Source organism: Myotis daubentonii, chromosome X (genome assembly GCF_963259705.1).
Source record: "Myotis daubentonii chromosome X, mMyoDau2.1, whole genome shotgun sequence".
Classification (NCBI taxonomy): Eukaryota; Metazoa; Chordata; class Mammalia; order Chiroptera; family Vespertilionidae; genus Myotis; species Myotis daubentonii.
This window is the reverse complement of record NC_081861.1, coordinates 27,626,728-27,639,040: the sequence shown is the minus strand read 5'-3', so window position 1 is coordinate 27,639,040 and position 12,313 is coordinate 27,626,728. Positions and strand designations below refer to the sequence as shown.

General features: G+C 38.4%; 1 protein-coding gene across 1 annotated transcript in view; it reads right to left on the bottom strand.

The window, feature by feature from the left end:
- The window catches only part of GPC3 (glypican 3), a 402,542-nt gene that overhangs the window by 346,976 nt on the left and 43,253 nt on the right, over positions 1–12,313 (bottom strand). The gene's annotated exons all lie outside the window — the stretch shown is intronic.

Below are 12,313 nucleotides of genomic sequence, written 5' to 3'. Positions count from 1 at the left end.
GCCCATTTTTTATTGGATTGTTTATCTTCCTTTTATTAAGTTGTATGAGTTCCCTGTAAATTTTGGAGATTAAACCCTTATCAGAGATAACATTGGCAAATATGTTATCTCCTGTAGTGGGCTTTCTTGTTGTTTTGTTGATGGTTTCTTTTGCTGTACAGAAGCTTTTTATTCTGATGTAGTCCCATTTGTTTATTTTCTCCTTAGTTTTCATTGTTCTAGGAGCTGTATCGGTAAAGATATTGCTATGACAAATGTCTGATATTTTGCTGCCTATGAATTCTTCTAAGATTTTTATGGTTTCCCATCTAATATTTAAGTCCTTTATCCATTTTGAGTTTATTTTTGTGTCTGGTGTATATTTGTGGTCTAGTTTCATTTTTTTGCAGATATTTGTCCAATTTTCCCAATACCATTTACTGAAGAGACTCTCTTGACTCCATTGTATGCTCTTGTCTCCTTTGTCAAATATTAATTGAGCATAATGGCTTGGGTTGATTTCTGGGTTCTCTGTTCGGTTCCATTGGTCTATATGTCTATTCTTGTGCCAGTACCAAGCCGTTTTGAGGACAGTGGCTTTGTAATATAGCTTGGTATCTGGTATTGTGATCCTTCGAACTTTGTTCTTCTTTCTCAGGATTCCAGCGGCTAGTGTCTTGTTCCTGTTCTTAATGGAAATGGTTTTAGTTTTTGCCCATTGAGTATGATGTTGGTTGTAGGTTTGTCATATAAGGCTTTTATTATGTTGAGGTATGATTCTTCTATTCCCATTTTGCTGAGAGTTTCTATCAGGAAAGGGTGTTGGATTTTGTCAAATGCTTTTCCTGCATCAATTGATATGATTATGTGATTTTTACCTCTCAATTTGTTTATGTGAAGTATCACACTTATTAATTTGTGGCTATTTTATCATCCTTGCATCTCTGGAATAAATCCCACTTGGTTATGGTTTATGATCTTTCTAAGGTAATGCTGGATCCGATTTACTAGAATTTTTTTGAGGATTTTAGCATCTATGTTCATCAGGGATATTGGCCTGTAATTCTCTTTATTTGTAGTGTCTTTATCTGGTTTTGGGATTAGGGTAATGCTGGCTTCATAGAAAGAGCTTGGAAGTGTGCTTTCCTCTTGAATTTTTTTGAATAGTCTGAGGAGGATACGTTTTAGTTCTTCTTTGAATGGTTGGTAAAACTCTCCTGTGAAGCCATCTAGTCCAGGGCTTTTGTTTGCTGGGTTTTTGATTACTGTTTCAATTTCATCAGTAGTTATCAACGTATTCAGCTTTTTTGATTCTTCTTGATTGAGTTTTGGAAACTTGTATTTTTCTAGAAATATGTCCATTTCTTCTAGGTTATCCAGTTTGTTGGAGTAGAGTTGTTTGTAGTAAATTTTTGCAATCCTTTGTATTTCTTCTGTGGGGTCAGTTGTTATTTCACTTATTTCATATCTGATTTGTTTATTTGGGTCGTATCTTTCTGTTTCTTGTTAAGCCTGGCTAGAGGTTCATCAATCTTGTTTATCCTTTCAAAGAACTAGCTCTTGGTTTTATTGATCTTTTGTATGGATTTTCTGGTCTCTATGTTGTTTACTTCCACTCCGATCTTTATTATTTCCTTCCTTCTGCTTACTCTAGGCTTTTCTTGTTGCTTTCCTTTTAATTCGTTAAGTTGCAGGGTTAGATAACTTCTTTTTTCTTTTCTTTTTTTCTTTTTTTTTTTTTTTGAGGCAGGCCTGTAGAATTATGAACTTCCATCTCAGGACTGCTTTCACTGTGTCCCATAGATTTTGAATTGTTGTGTTTTCATTGTCATTTGTTTCCAGGATGCTTTTTATTTCTTCTTTGATCTCTTTGGTAACACAATCATTGTTAAATAGCATGATATTTAGTCTCTGAGTATTTGATTTTTTCATTGTAGTTGATTTCTAATTTTATGCCATTGTGATCTGAGATGTTTAATATGATTTATATCTTCTTGAATTTGAAGAGACTTTGTGTCCTAATATGTAGTCTATCTTTGAAAATGTCCCATGTGCACTTGAGAAAAATGTATATTCTGTAGCTTTGGGGTGAAATCTTTTGAAGGTGTCAATTAAACCTCTGTGATCTAGTGAGTCATTTAGGATTGCTGTTTCTTTGCTGATTTTTTGTTTAGAGGATTCATCCAGTGATGTCAGTGGGGTATTAAAGTCCCCTACTATGACTGTATTGCTATCTATCTCTCCCTTAATATTTTCCAGAAGTTTTTTTTATGTATTTTGGTGCTCCTGCATTGGGTGCATATATGTTTATCAGAGTTATAGCCTCTTGTTGAATTGCTCCCTTTAGTATTATGAAGTGGCCCACCTTATTTCTTTTTTTAAATTTTTTTATTGATTAAGTTATTACATATGTGTCCTTATCCCCACATTACCCCCATCCCCCCACTCATGCCCTCACCCCCGTTGTCTGTGTCCATTGGTTAGGCCTTTATGCTTGCATATAAGTCCTTTAGTTGATCTCTCCCCCTTAACCCCACCTTGTTATGTTCTTAACTTTGAGGTCTATTTTGTCAGATATAAGTATTGTTACCCCAGATTTTTGTTTGTTTGTTTGTTTTTCATTTCCATTTGCCTGAAATTTTTTTCCATCCCTTCACTATCAGTCTGTGTGAGTCCTTTGTTCTGAGGTGGGGCTCTTGTAGACAACAAATACATGGGACATGTTTTCTTATCCATTCAGCTACCCTATGTCTTTTGATTGAAGCATTTGATCCATTTATGCTTAAGATTATTATTGACTAGAGCAGGTGTCCTCAAACTTTTTAAACAGGGGACCAGTTCACTGTCCCTCAGACCGTTGGAGGACCAGACTATAGTTTAAAAGAAAACTATGAACAAATTCCTATGCACACTGCACATATCTTATTTTGAAGTAAAAAAACAAAATGGGAACAAATACAATATTTGTATTTGCATGTGGCCTGCGGGCCGTAGTTTGAGGACCCCTGGACTACAGATCTGATACATGAAATTCGTGCATGGGTAGGGTCCCTAGGCCTTGCTGGCAATCAGGGCTGATCTTTAGGGTGGTTGAGGGGCCCCTACTGGCACCTGCCTTGGCTGGACTGACACCGCCTGCTTGCAGGCCCCACCCCCCACCACTTCCCTCTGCGGGGTGACTGGTGGGGCGATCTGGGGGCTCCCCGCTGGCATCCACCTTGGCTGGCCTCGGGCCTGCGGGCTGGGAGCAGCTTCTGCATTGAGCATCTACCACCTGGTGGTCAATGCATGCCATAGCAACTGGTTATTCCACCAGTCATTCTGCCATTTGGTCAATTTGTATATTAGGTTTTTATTATATAGGATAAGTACTTGTTTGTTGCCATTTTTATTCTTTATGCCTATATTCCTTCTTCCCTTTTTATTCTTCTTTTTACAGCAGTCCCTTTAGCATTTCTTGCATTGCTGGCTTGGTGGTAGTAAACTCCCCTAGCCCTTTTTTGTCTGTGAAGCTCCTGATTTCCCCTTCAATTTTGAATGATAGGCTTACTGGGTATAGTATTCTTGGATTCAGTCCCTTACTTTGCATCCTTTGTATATTTCTTTCCATTTCCTTCTGGCCTTATGTGTTTTGGTTGAGAAATCAGTTGATAGTCTAATGAGAGTTCCCTTGTAGGTAACCTTCTGTCTCTGTCAGCCTTTAAGATTCTTACTTTGTTTGCCACTTTAATCATGATGTGTCTTGGTGTTGGTCTTTTGGGGTTCATCTTGTTTGGGACTCTATATGCCTCTTAGACTTATGTGGCTTTTTTCTTCCCAACATCAGGGAAGTTTTCTGTCATTATTTCTTCAAACAGATTTTCTATTCCTTGCTCCGCTTCCTCTTCTTCTGGCATGACTATTATGCTCATGTTTTTTGTTTCATGTTGTCCCAAAGCTGCCTTAGATTCTCCTGCTGCTTTTAAGTTTCCTTTCCAGTTGCTGCTGTGCTTGTATGGTTTTTTCTACCTTGTCGTCTAACTCACAGATGCAGTTCTCAGCTTCTTCTAGACTACTCTTGAAACGTACCACTGTGTTCTTTATTGTGGTTGTACATTCTTCGTTTCCTCTTTTTTTATTATATTTTATTGATTTTTTACAGAGAGGAAGGGAGAGCGATAGAGAGTTAGAAACATCAATGAGAGAGAAACATCGATCAGCTGCCTCCTGCACATCTCCTACTGGGGATGTGCCTGCAACCCAGGTACATGCCCTTGACCAGAATCGAACCTGGGACCTTTCAGTTCGCAAGCCGACGCTCTATCCACTGAGCCAAACTGGTTTCGGCTCTTCGTTTCCTCTTGATTCTTCCTCATTTCTCTTGATTCTTAACCATGTTGAATTTGTCTTCTATCCTTTTCAGTGTCCTTATAACCATTGCTCTGAATTCTTTCTCTGACAAATTGCTTACCTCTGTTTCACTTATATCCTTATCTGGTGATTCATCCTTTTCTTGTGAATGGGGTTTGTGTCTTTTTTTTCACCATTTTTGCTGTTCCTTTGTAATTGTTTCTACGTATCAGATCAAACTGCTATGCCACCCAGATTTTTGGATTTGTCTTACATAGTAGATATTTTGTGGGACCCAGTGGTGCAATCTCTCTGGTCTTCTGGGCTGGACAAACTAAGGATGCCTCCTACTTGGGATATTTGGGTTCTCCTGGTGTAGTTGGGTCTTGAGTGTTATTGTCGCATTTGTGGATGGAGTCTTCTCTCAGGTTGTCTGGTTATGTGGCTCACTCTCTACCACGTTGACCAAATATCACAAAATATGACTCGACAAGACACAACACAAAAGGAACAAAACACAAATGTACTCACGACACCAAAAATCCCAATGTAAGTGACCACCAGAGAAAGAGAATTAGGGGAGAGAAAAGAGGGTAAAAATGATATTGAGGCAAGAAAAAATGGTAAGAGAGAAAAGAAAAAGAAGTGTGAGAGAGAGAGAGAGAGAGAGAGAGAGAGAGAGAGAGAGAGAACATCACAGAACAACCAGATAAACAAAAAAAAATGCCAACAACGAACATCCAGAAAAGAGGGTGGGGGCAGAATCTGTAGAGGCTGAGCTTATATACAGAAAGTAAGGTTAAGGAATGTGATGAAAATGGGGAGGACCTCAGTTCAGTATAGAGGACGTGGAAGGAGGATGAGTGGATAAGAAGAAAATAAAGAAAAAGAAGAAAAAAATTAAAAAATAAGATAAAATAACAATAAAAATAAAAGTAGAATAAAGAAAAAAATGCAAAAAAAAACAACCAAAAAAAGTAAGAAAGAAAGAAAAGAAAATTTAAATAAAAAAGTGAAGTGATGTTCGTTTCAGCCGAGTTTTAATGCCCCATGAAGGCTGGTTTAAGATCCCACTCATCTATACTGTCTACCACTTCTAAGTTTCCTGTTAGGTAATCAGCACCATGTTGAAGTTCCAAGCAATCCACCACTCCTCTGTTTGTGTATATCTCCACAGCCTTGACTGCAAGTAGGCGAGACCAATCTGCCCACTTAGCCTGTCTGCCCACTGTCAATCTTAATCTCTTAAGTGGCTGTTTCTGACAGGGGTATAGTTAGGGAGGTTGCTGTATCGCTTTCCAGTACTGAACGGCATCTCTTCAACCCAGTCTCTGAGGGCTTTTAGGGGTTATTCAGATTTTTTGTGTCCTTTGTACTACTCAGGGTGTAGTCTGGGTGTGGCTGTACTGGTTGCCTGGAAACTGATGGGAGAGGCTAGCTCTTTAGGAGAAAATGGCTGCTTAGGTCCTGAGTGTCAGGATTGTCCCAGTGGTGGACTCTCGGTCACCTCTCTCTGACCTTCTCTTCTCCACAGCCTCTCCCCAGACTCCACAAGTCCACACCTACACCTGCACCTCAGCCGCGGGTGAGTGTTTGTATTTGAAAGGTACTATGAACTGGGTTTAGTGAATAAAAGCAAAGGCCAAAAAGAGGGGAAACAACTGCACTACTAAAAGGTTCTCTCCCCTGGCACCATGCAGCTTGGGCAGTTCTTCAGGCTGCCCTTTCCAGGCTCAACCTCTCCTGGCTGTGGACTTAGATCTAGAATCCGCCACCTTCAGCAGCCCTGTGGACTTCCTTTTCACAGTCAGATGTTACGCCTGTCCCCAAGGACGCGAACTTGGTGCTGTACAGCTTCCTTCTGACCCTCTCGGCTTGGAAGTCTTGAAGCTCTCTCCAGCCTAGATCCTCGATCTTGCTGTTCTCTGGGCGTCCTCTGCCCTTCCCAGCTGTGAATTGTCTCACCAGCTGTGTATTCTTTGCCAATTCCAGGTGTATGTTATTCAATTTAGATGTTCCTTCTATCTTCTCCAAGATAAGGCTCAGGACACGTCTGCCTTTTTGGTCACCATTTTGTGTCTCCAGAAATCTGTTTCTACTGGTACTACTTATTTTAATGTGTGTGTGTGTGTGTGTGTGTGTGTGTGTGTGTGTGTGTGTTCACTGAAACATACACTGAGTGCCAACTATCTCATTGGGTATACAGTGGTGAGGTAGAATACACATAAGCCCTATCCTCAGAAATATCATTATCTAGTAAATGAGACCCATATTAATCAGATAACCATACATGTATTACTACAAATGTGATAAGTGCTAGAAAGAAAACACACAGTATCTCAGGAGAGGGAATACAATGGACCCTGATTTAATCTAATTATTACATGTTACTTAATCAGATCCAGTACTAATGCTAAAAAACTTTAACCAAAAGCGGGAAGCATCATAAATATACTAATTTCATTTCATCATTTTTGTTCTCCTTCCTTTGCTATGATTTCCAATGAAATCATAGTCTGCCATTGCTTGTTAGATCTAGAGGTTACTTTAACTCATTCTGACCACTTGGGAACCATTTAGAAAATGTATACTATTAGTCTTACATATACATACACACATACGCACACACACACAGAAAGAAAAAACACAAAAATGTTGCAAGCCATTGTCTCTGAATGATAGGATTATGAGTAGGTATATTAGAGCATTTTATATTAATTATAATTATATTAAAGCATTTTAAAATGTATATGCCAGACATATGACAGTCAATGCCACATAGCAAATCTATTATATTTAATGTGCTTCATATGCTTACAAATGCATAAGAGGGAATTAAAAAAACAATGGCTACTATGCATTTGTTTCCTACAGTCCAGCACAGAACTGAGGTCTTCACACCCCACATTTTATTTAACCCTCTTTAATTAATGGCTCAGATAAAAGTGACTTGCCCTTGGTCACAAAGAGAGGGAGTAGAGAGTTGGAAATTAGACTCCAGTCTTCCTGAAGCCAGAGCCCATGCCCTTCACACTATGCCCCTCTGTTTCTTCCCTGGGTGTTATGCCCTTTCAAAGGAAAGACTGAGTGAGAAGCTGTAAGGCTAGCCAGGGAGTCCAGAAAGACTCATATCTAGTAGGCAATTAATAATGTTTAGATTTTAATTTAATTTAGAAAAAGAAGTGAACTAATTTACCTAACTCCCTCACCTGCCCTTCTCCTTGATCAAGAGTCACATCTGTCTAGAGAATACACAAAGGCAATCTCCTCTAAGAACCTTTACCCTCTACTTGGAATTAATCTTTTCCAATGCCACATTCCCATAGAGAGGCGGATTTCCTGTGAAGATAATGAAATTTAAGCTACAGGGACCCGCACTTGCAATTCTCCTACTAAAAGAGCCACAGGCATTTTGTGTTTTTAATTTTTAATTATTTTTCTTAAAGAGGACCTCCTAACTGTATAAGCTTTGAGCCCTCCACGAAACCTGGATCTACCCCTACTCCCAATAGAAAACTGCTAAAATTGTTCTTACAGCATTTTTCTTAGAATGCTTTGTACTCAAGTTATTCATGTATAAAAGTTTTAGTTACTGAAATTCGAGCTACTTGGAGGTAGGCATGAGGTAGCTTTTATCTTTGAATCCCCCACAATACCTGCCTTTAGATATGCTAGGTACTTGTTCAGCAAATGTGGGTTGTTGTTGTTTTTATGAAATACCATAGAATTTCCTTGCAAGAAAGCAAGCTAGAATTGGGGAGATGGCCCATGACCATGAAACAACATACACAGAGGCTGTATAACAAACAGCATCTAGGGGCACAGGCTCTGGAGCTGTACTTGCTAGGTTCTATTCCTGTGTCTCCCATATTTGGGCTGTGTGTCATTAGACAAGTTACTTAATTAAGCTATCTAGATATCCACTTCCTCAGCAGTGAAATAAGGCTCATAACAGTAGCAAACTCAGGGTTGTTGTGAGGTTTAAATGAGACAATATGAGTAAAACACTTTTGAACAGGAAATTTTTTATTCATCTCTCACTGACTTAGTACATATTGAGAGAGGAGTTTCTGATTCTCACCTGAAGCCCTCAACTTTCTCTTCTCCACACTGGCCCCACGTCTCCTACCTATATCCACCCAGATTCATTCAAACCTAGCCCTCTTAATAATGACCCTCCATTGCTGAGCTGGGAAGTAAAGGCAGAGACTGAAAGCATGAAACCCAGTTCTGTCTTTGCTGGTAGTCTAAATATGAGCTGATGGAGGTTGGAATGAAAATCAGAGACAGAACTATAAGGCATCAGCATGTGATCAATGAGACCCAGAGATGGAATGTAGAAAAAAGATGTGAGGAAGTATAAAAGACCTGATGACTGAAAGTTGGAATGAGAGAAAAGGAGGAGTACAGGTGTGTACCCAGCCCCTGGAGGCATCCCACAGTCAATAGAAGGAAAGGTCTTTTAAATGTCTATGTTATTACTTCCAGCTTAGAGGAAAATTGTTTTTACCTCCACTCTACTGACAGAATTCAAATCTCTCAAACATATGCTTCATTACTCTGATATCAGGTATTGCAGCTCAGTGAGATAGAAAGAGAAGGAGGAACATATGTTTTCAGAAAATAAACAAATCCCAGTGTGGGAGGGGTGGGAAGAAATCACTCTAGGTAAAAGTGGTATTTTTCCTGGAAGTGTTTAGAGGGCAGGGACAATGTCCTTTAATTTACTTTCTTGGGATAACTAGTGAGAAGGTAGTCAGGGATGATAGCAGTTGCAGTTTGTGAGTTCTAAGTCCCATTGAATCAAGTGGCATGGGCTGGGGTAAAGAGTTCATCTGCATTATCTCTGTACCTCATATTGGCCCCAGAACAGTCTCTGTTGCACACTGAGTCATTTTTCCAAACCCTTTTTATTAAACAGTTTTCAGTCTAATGACTGACTTTTCTAAATCAATAGGGAGCACAGGAAAGGTTTACAACTCCCCAGTCTCTAGCTCTGCTAAAACCATAGAATTTTGAAACTGAATTGAGTACAAAAGTTCTTAGTTTATAACTGAAATGACTTTAAACACCCAATTTCCAATTGTTTTCCCAATAGCACTAATAGTTAAACAATCACATTTTTTAAAAAACTTTGTAACCAAAATATCTGAGTCAGGGCCACAAAAGTACCCTAATTAAAGACAGTATCTTCTAGGATCTGATGAGAAACTCACCCTCTTATAATGGGATTACTAGAGCTTTGCTTATACAGATGAGTGGTTTGATTAATAATTTACATTTTCAAGGATATATAACCTCACTCATGGCTATGGTTTGCATTCCTAAAATTCTTCTATTCAGTTTAATGTTATTATATTTAGCCCTGGTAAATGAATTAAATTCTTAATTATGTATCAATGTAATTATTCTCTCCCATATATTCTTTTCTAAGAAGAAAAGGTTGTGACAGAATGGTGAGCAGTTTGAGTCAGGGACTCAGAGCTGGAGCATGGGCAGGGGAACTGTCAAACTAGTCAAAGGGAAAAAATTGTGAAATGGAAAAAAAATTGCTCAGTACTCACTTAGAAACCCCACTACATTATAAAAACTAAATTAACAAAGGACTGAATCTCAAAAAAAAACATGTTTATCAACATTCAGGCAATTATTTAGTTATATATTAACTATGAAGGAAAAACGCTTTGTTTGAATAATATCCCTAAACAGTTATTTCAAGCAGAAATGACTGGAGAAATTGCTCTCAGCTGATGGAAAAGGGTGTTCAAACCAAGGTCAATTTTATTTAAGGTGAGTGGGAGAGACAGGATCTGACAGAAAGAAAAAAGTGCATGAACTGTCAAGAGTAGATGGAAATGGAAAAATAGGGAGGGGAGAAACAGAAGAAGCACAGAAACATTATCCCCCTCCCCATTCAGAGATTTTTTTCATCTCCTCCACAGAAAGCAAGTAGAAGAAAACCTTCCAACACTCAGTGAAGCTCAACTGAAGATCTCTAAATTTCGACTCCTCTTTTCCTTCTCTCTACCATGATAGTATGGACCAGAAAATGTAATTAAAATACAGCCTGAGCACAACTCCTTTCTGATGTAACTCCTTGTTTGTGTGTAAAATATACCAGACAGGAGCCAGAAGAGCAGCTGAAAAAGGATTTGACCTGGCACTATTGACATTTCAAATAGCATAGCTTTACATCCAAGAATGCACAATATAAACCCCCTTTTCAAAGGGTCCTTTGCCTCAGTGCTCTCCCACCTGTGCACTGTTTGAATATAATCTGTATGTGGCAAGAGTTGTTGAATTACATCATGAACTCCAGCTTTGTTTGAGTTAATGTCTGTGACAGTAATGCCTCATTTATCTGGCACCACTGGGTTGAAGCAGTCTACACAAATGAGCTGTCTAGATAATAATGCATGTATATTGTGTTTTATAGTTTTCAAGACACTTTCACATACATTATTTCTCGTCTGTGAGGTAAACAAGACTATCATTATCATCCCCATTTTGGAGATAAGAAAACCGAGACTATTCACATCTAAATAATGACTCAAAGCCATAAAGCTTATAAATACAGAATGAGAATTATAACAGATTTTCTGACTCCAAATCCAGTGTTTCTTTCAATGCCTTTAAGCAACAAAAAATTATTTTAGCCATTTAAAATGGAGATATTAAGAAAAAATGAAAATATTTTTATCTTTCCTTATTGATTCACAAACACCACTATGAATACCAGTTGTTGGATTGACTATAATACAGGGTCTACTGAGGCATGTAGAGATAGACCCCTCTACTAAAGCCCTCAATTGCCACATTCAGTGAGTTCTTGAGTCCACTTTTATGTCCGCCACCCTTACTGTCACTCGTAACTTCTTGCTAGTTATACATTCCTCCCTCTAGCAGTTATTTTATAACCCTTCTATTTAACTGCTTATTTACTACTGGATAGAAAACTAGAAAATCAAACTTGTAAAGACTATGCACAAATTTAGAACATTAGTAGCCTCTGAACAAGGTCCCAAGGAGCTCTCAGATGAATCAACTGAATAACCGTGACCTCCTTAGCATTTAGGTGCACAGGTATGGTTTCTGCTTAACCACTATTTCACCTCTCTGATGAAGAGAGTTCAAGGTGTAGGGAAGGCAACTTCCAGAAAAGCAAAGTGTTACTGCATTCTAAAGGGTTTATTCTCACGCAAAGTCAGTGGCACCTTGGGGAAGACTGGAATCATCCAACATACAGAAAAAACTAGACATACCCCAAATATTTCCTGATAGCACAAAGTTAAAAGCTATCATAAAATTCTACAAAGAAAACAGAACTCAATGCTTGAAGGTATAGAAGTGGTAAAAATGCAATGAAAAATTCAGAATTTGGTCCCATTTTCCTTCTCAAGGACAACAAATCCTACAACTTCTTAATTTTATTTAACTTCAAGCACACTGAGAACAAGGAAAATATTGTCACATGATGGCTTGAAAGAAGTTGTGGCATCAATGACTTTCTTCATCTGTAAAATGGAGATAATTGCCCTACCAGTTTGGTTCAGTGATAGAGCGTCAGCCTGCGGACTGAAAGGTCCCAGGTTCGATTCTGGCCAGGGGCATGTACCTTGGTTGCGGGCACATCCCCAGTAGGAGGTATGCAGGAGGCAGCTGATTGATGTTTCTCTCTCATTGATGTTTCTAACTCTTTATCCCTCTCCCTTCCTCTCTGTGAAAAATCAATAAAATATATTTTTTTAAATGGAGATAATTATCATATGAACCTCTTAGGGCTTCTGGGAAAATTAAATGAGGTAATTATGTAAAAATAAATATCATATAGTAGGCACTTAATAAATTGCCACTAATATTATCATTATCATCATAATTATTATTAGGTAGGGGAGAAAAAAAAGAAAAGAAAACCTACTTTTAGCAGAGTTTTTCAAAAAGAATTAATTAAGCAGAAACAAAAAACGACTGTGCTGCCCCATTTTACTAAGTACATCTAAGTAAA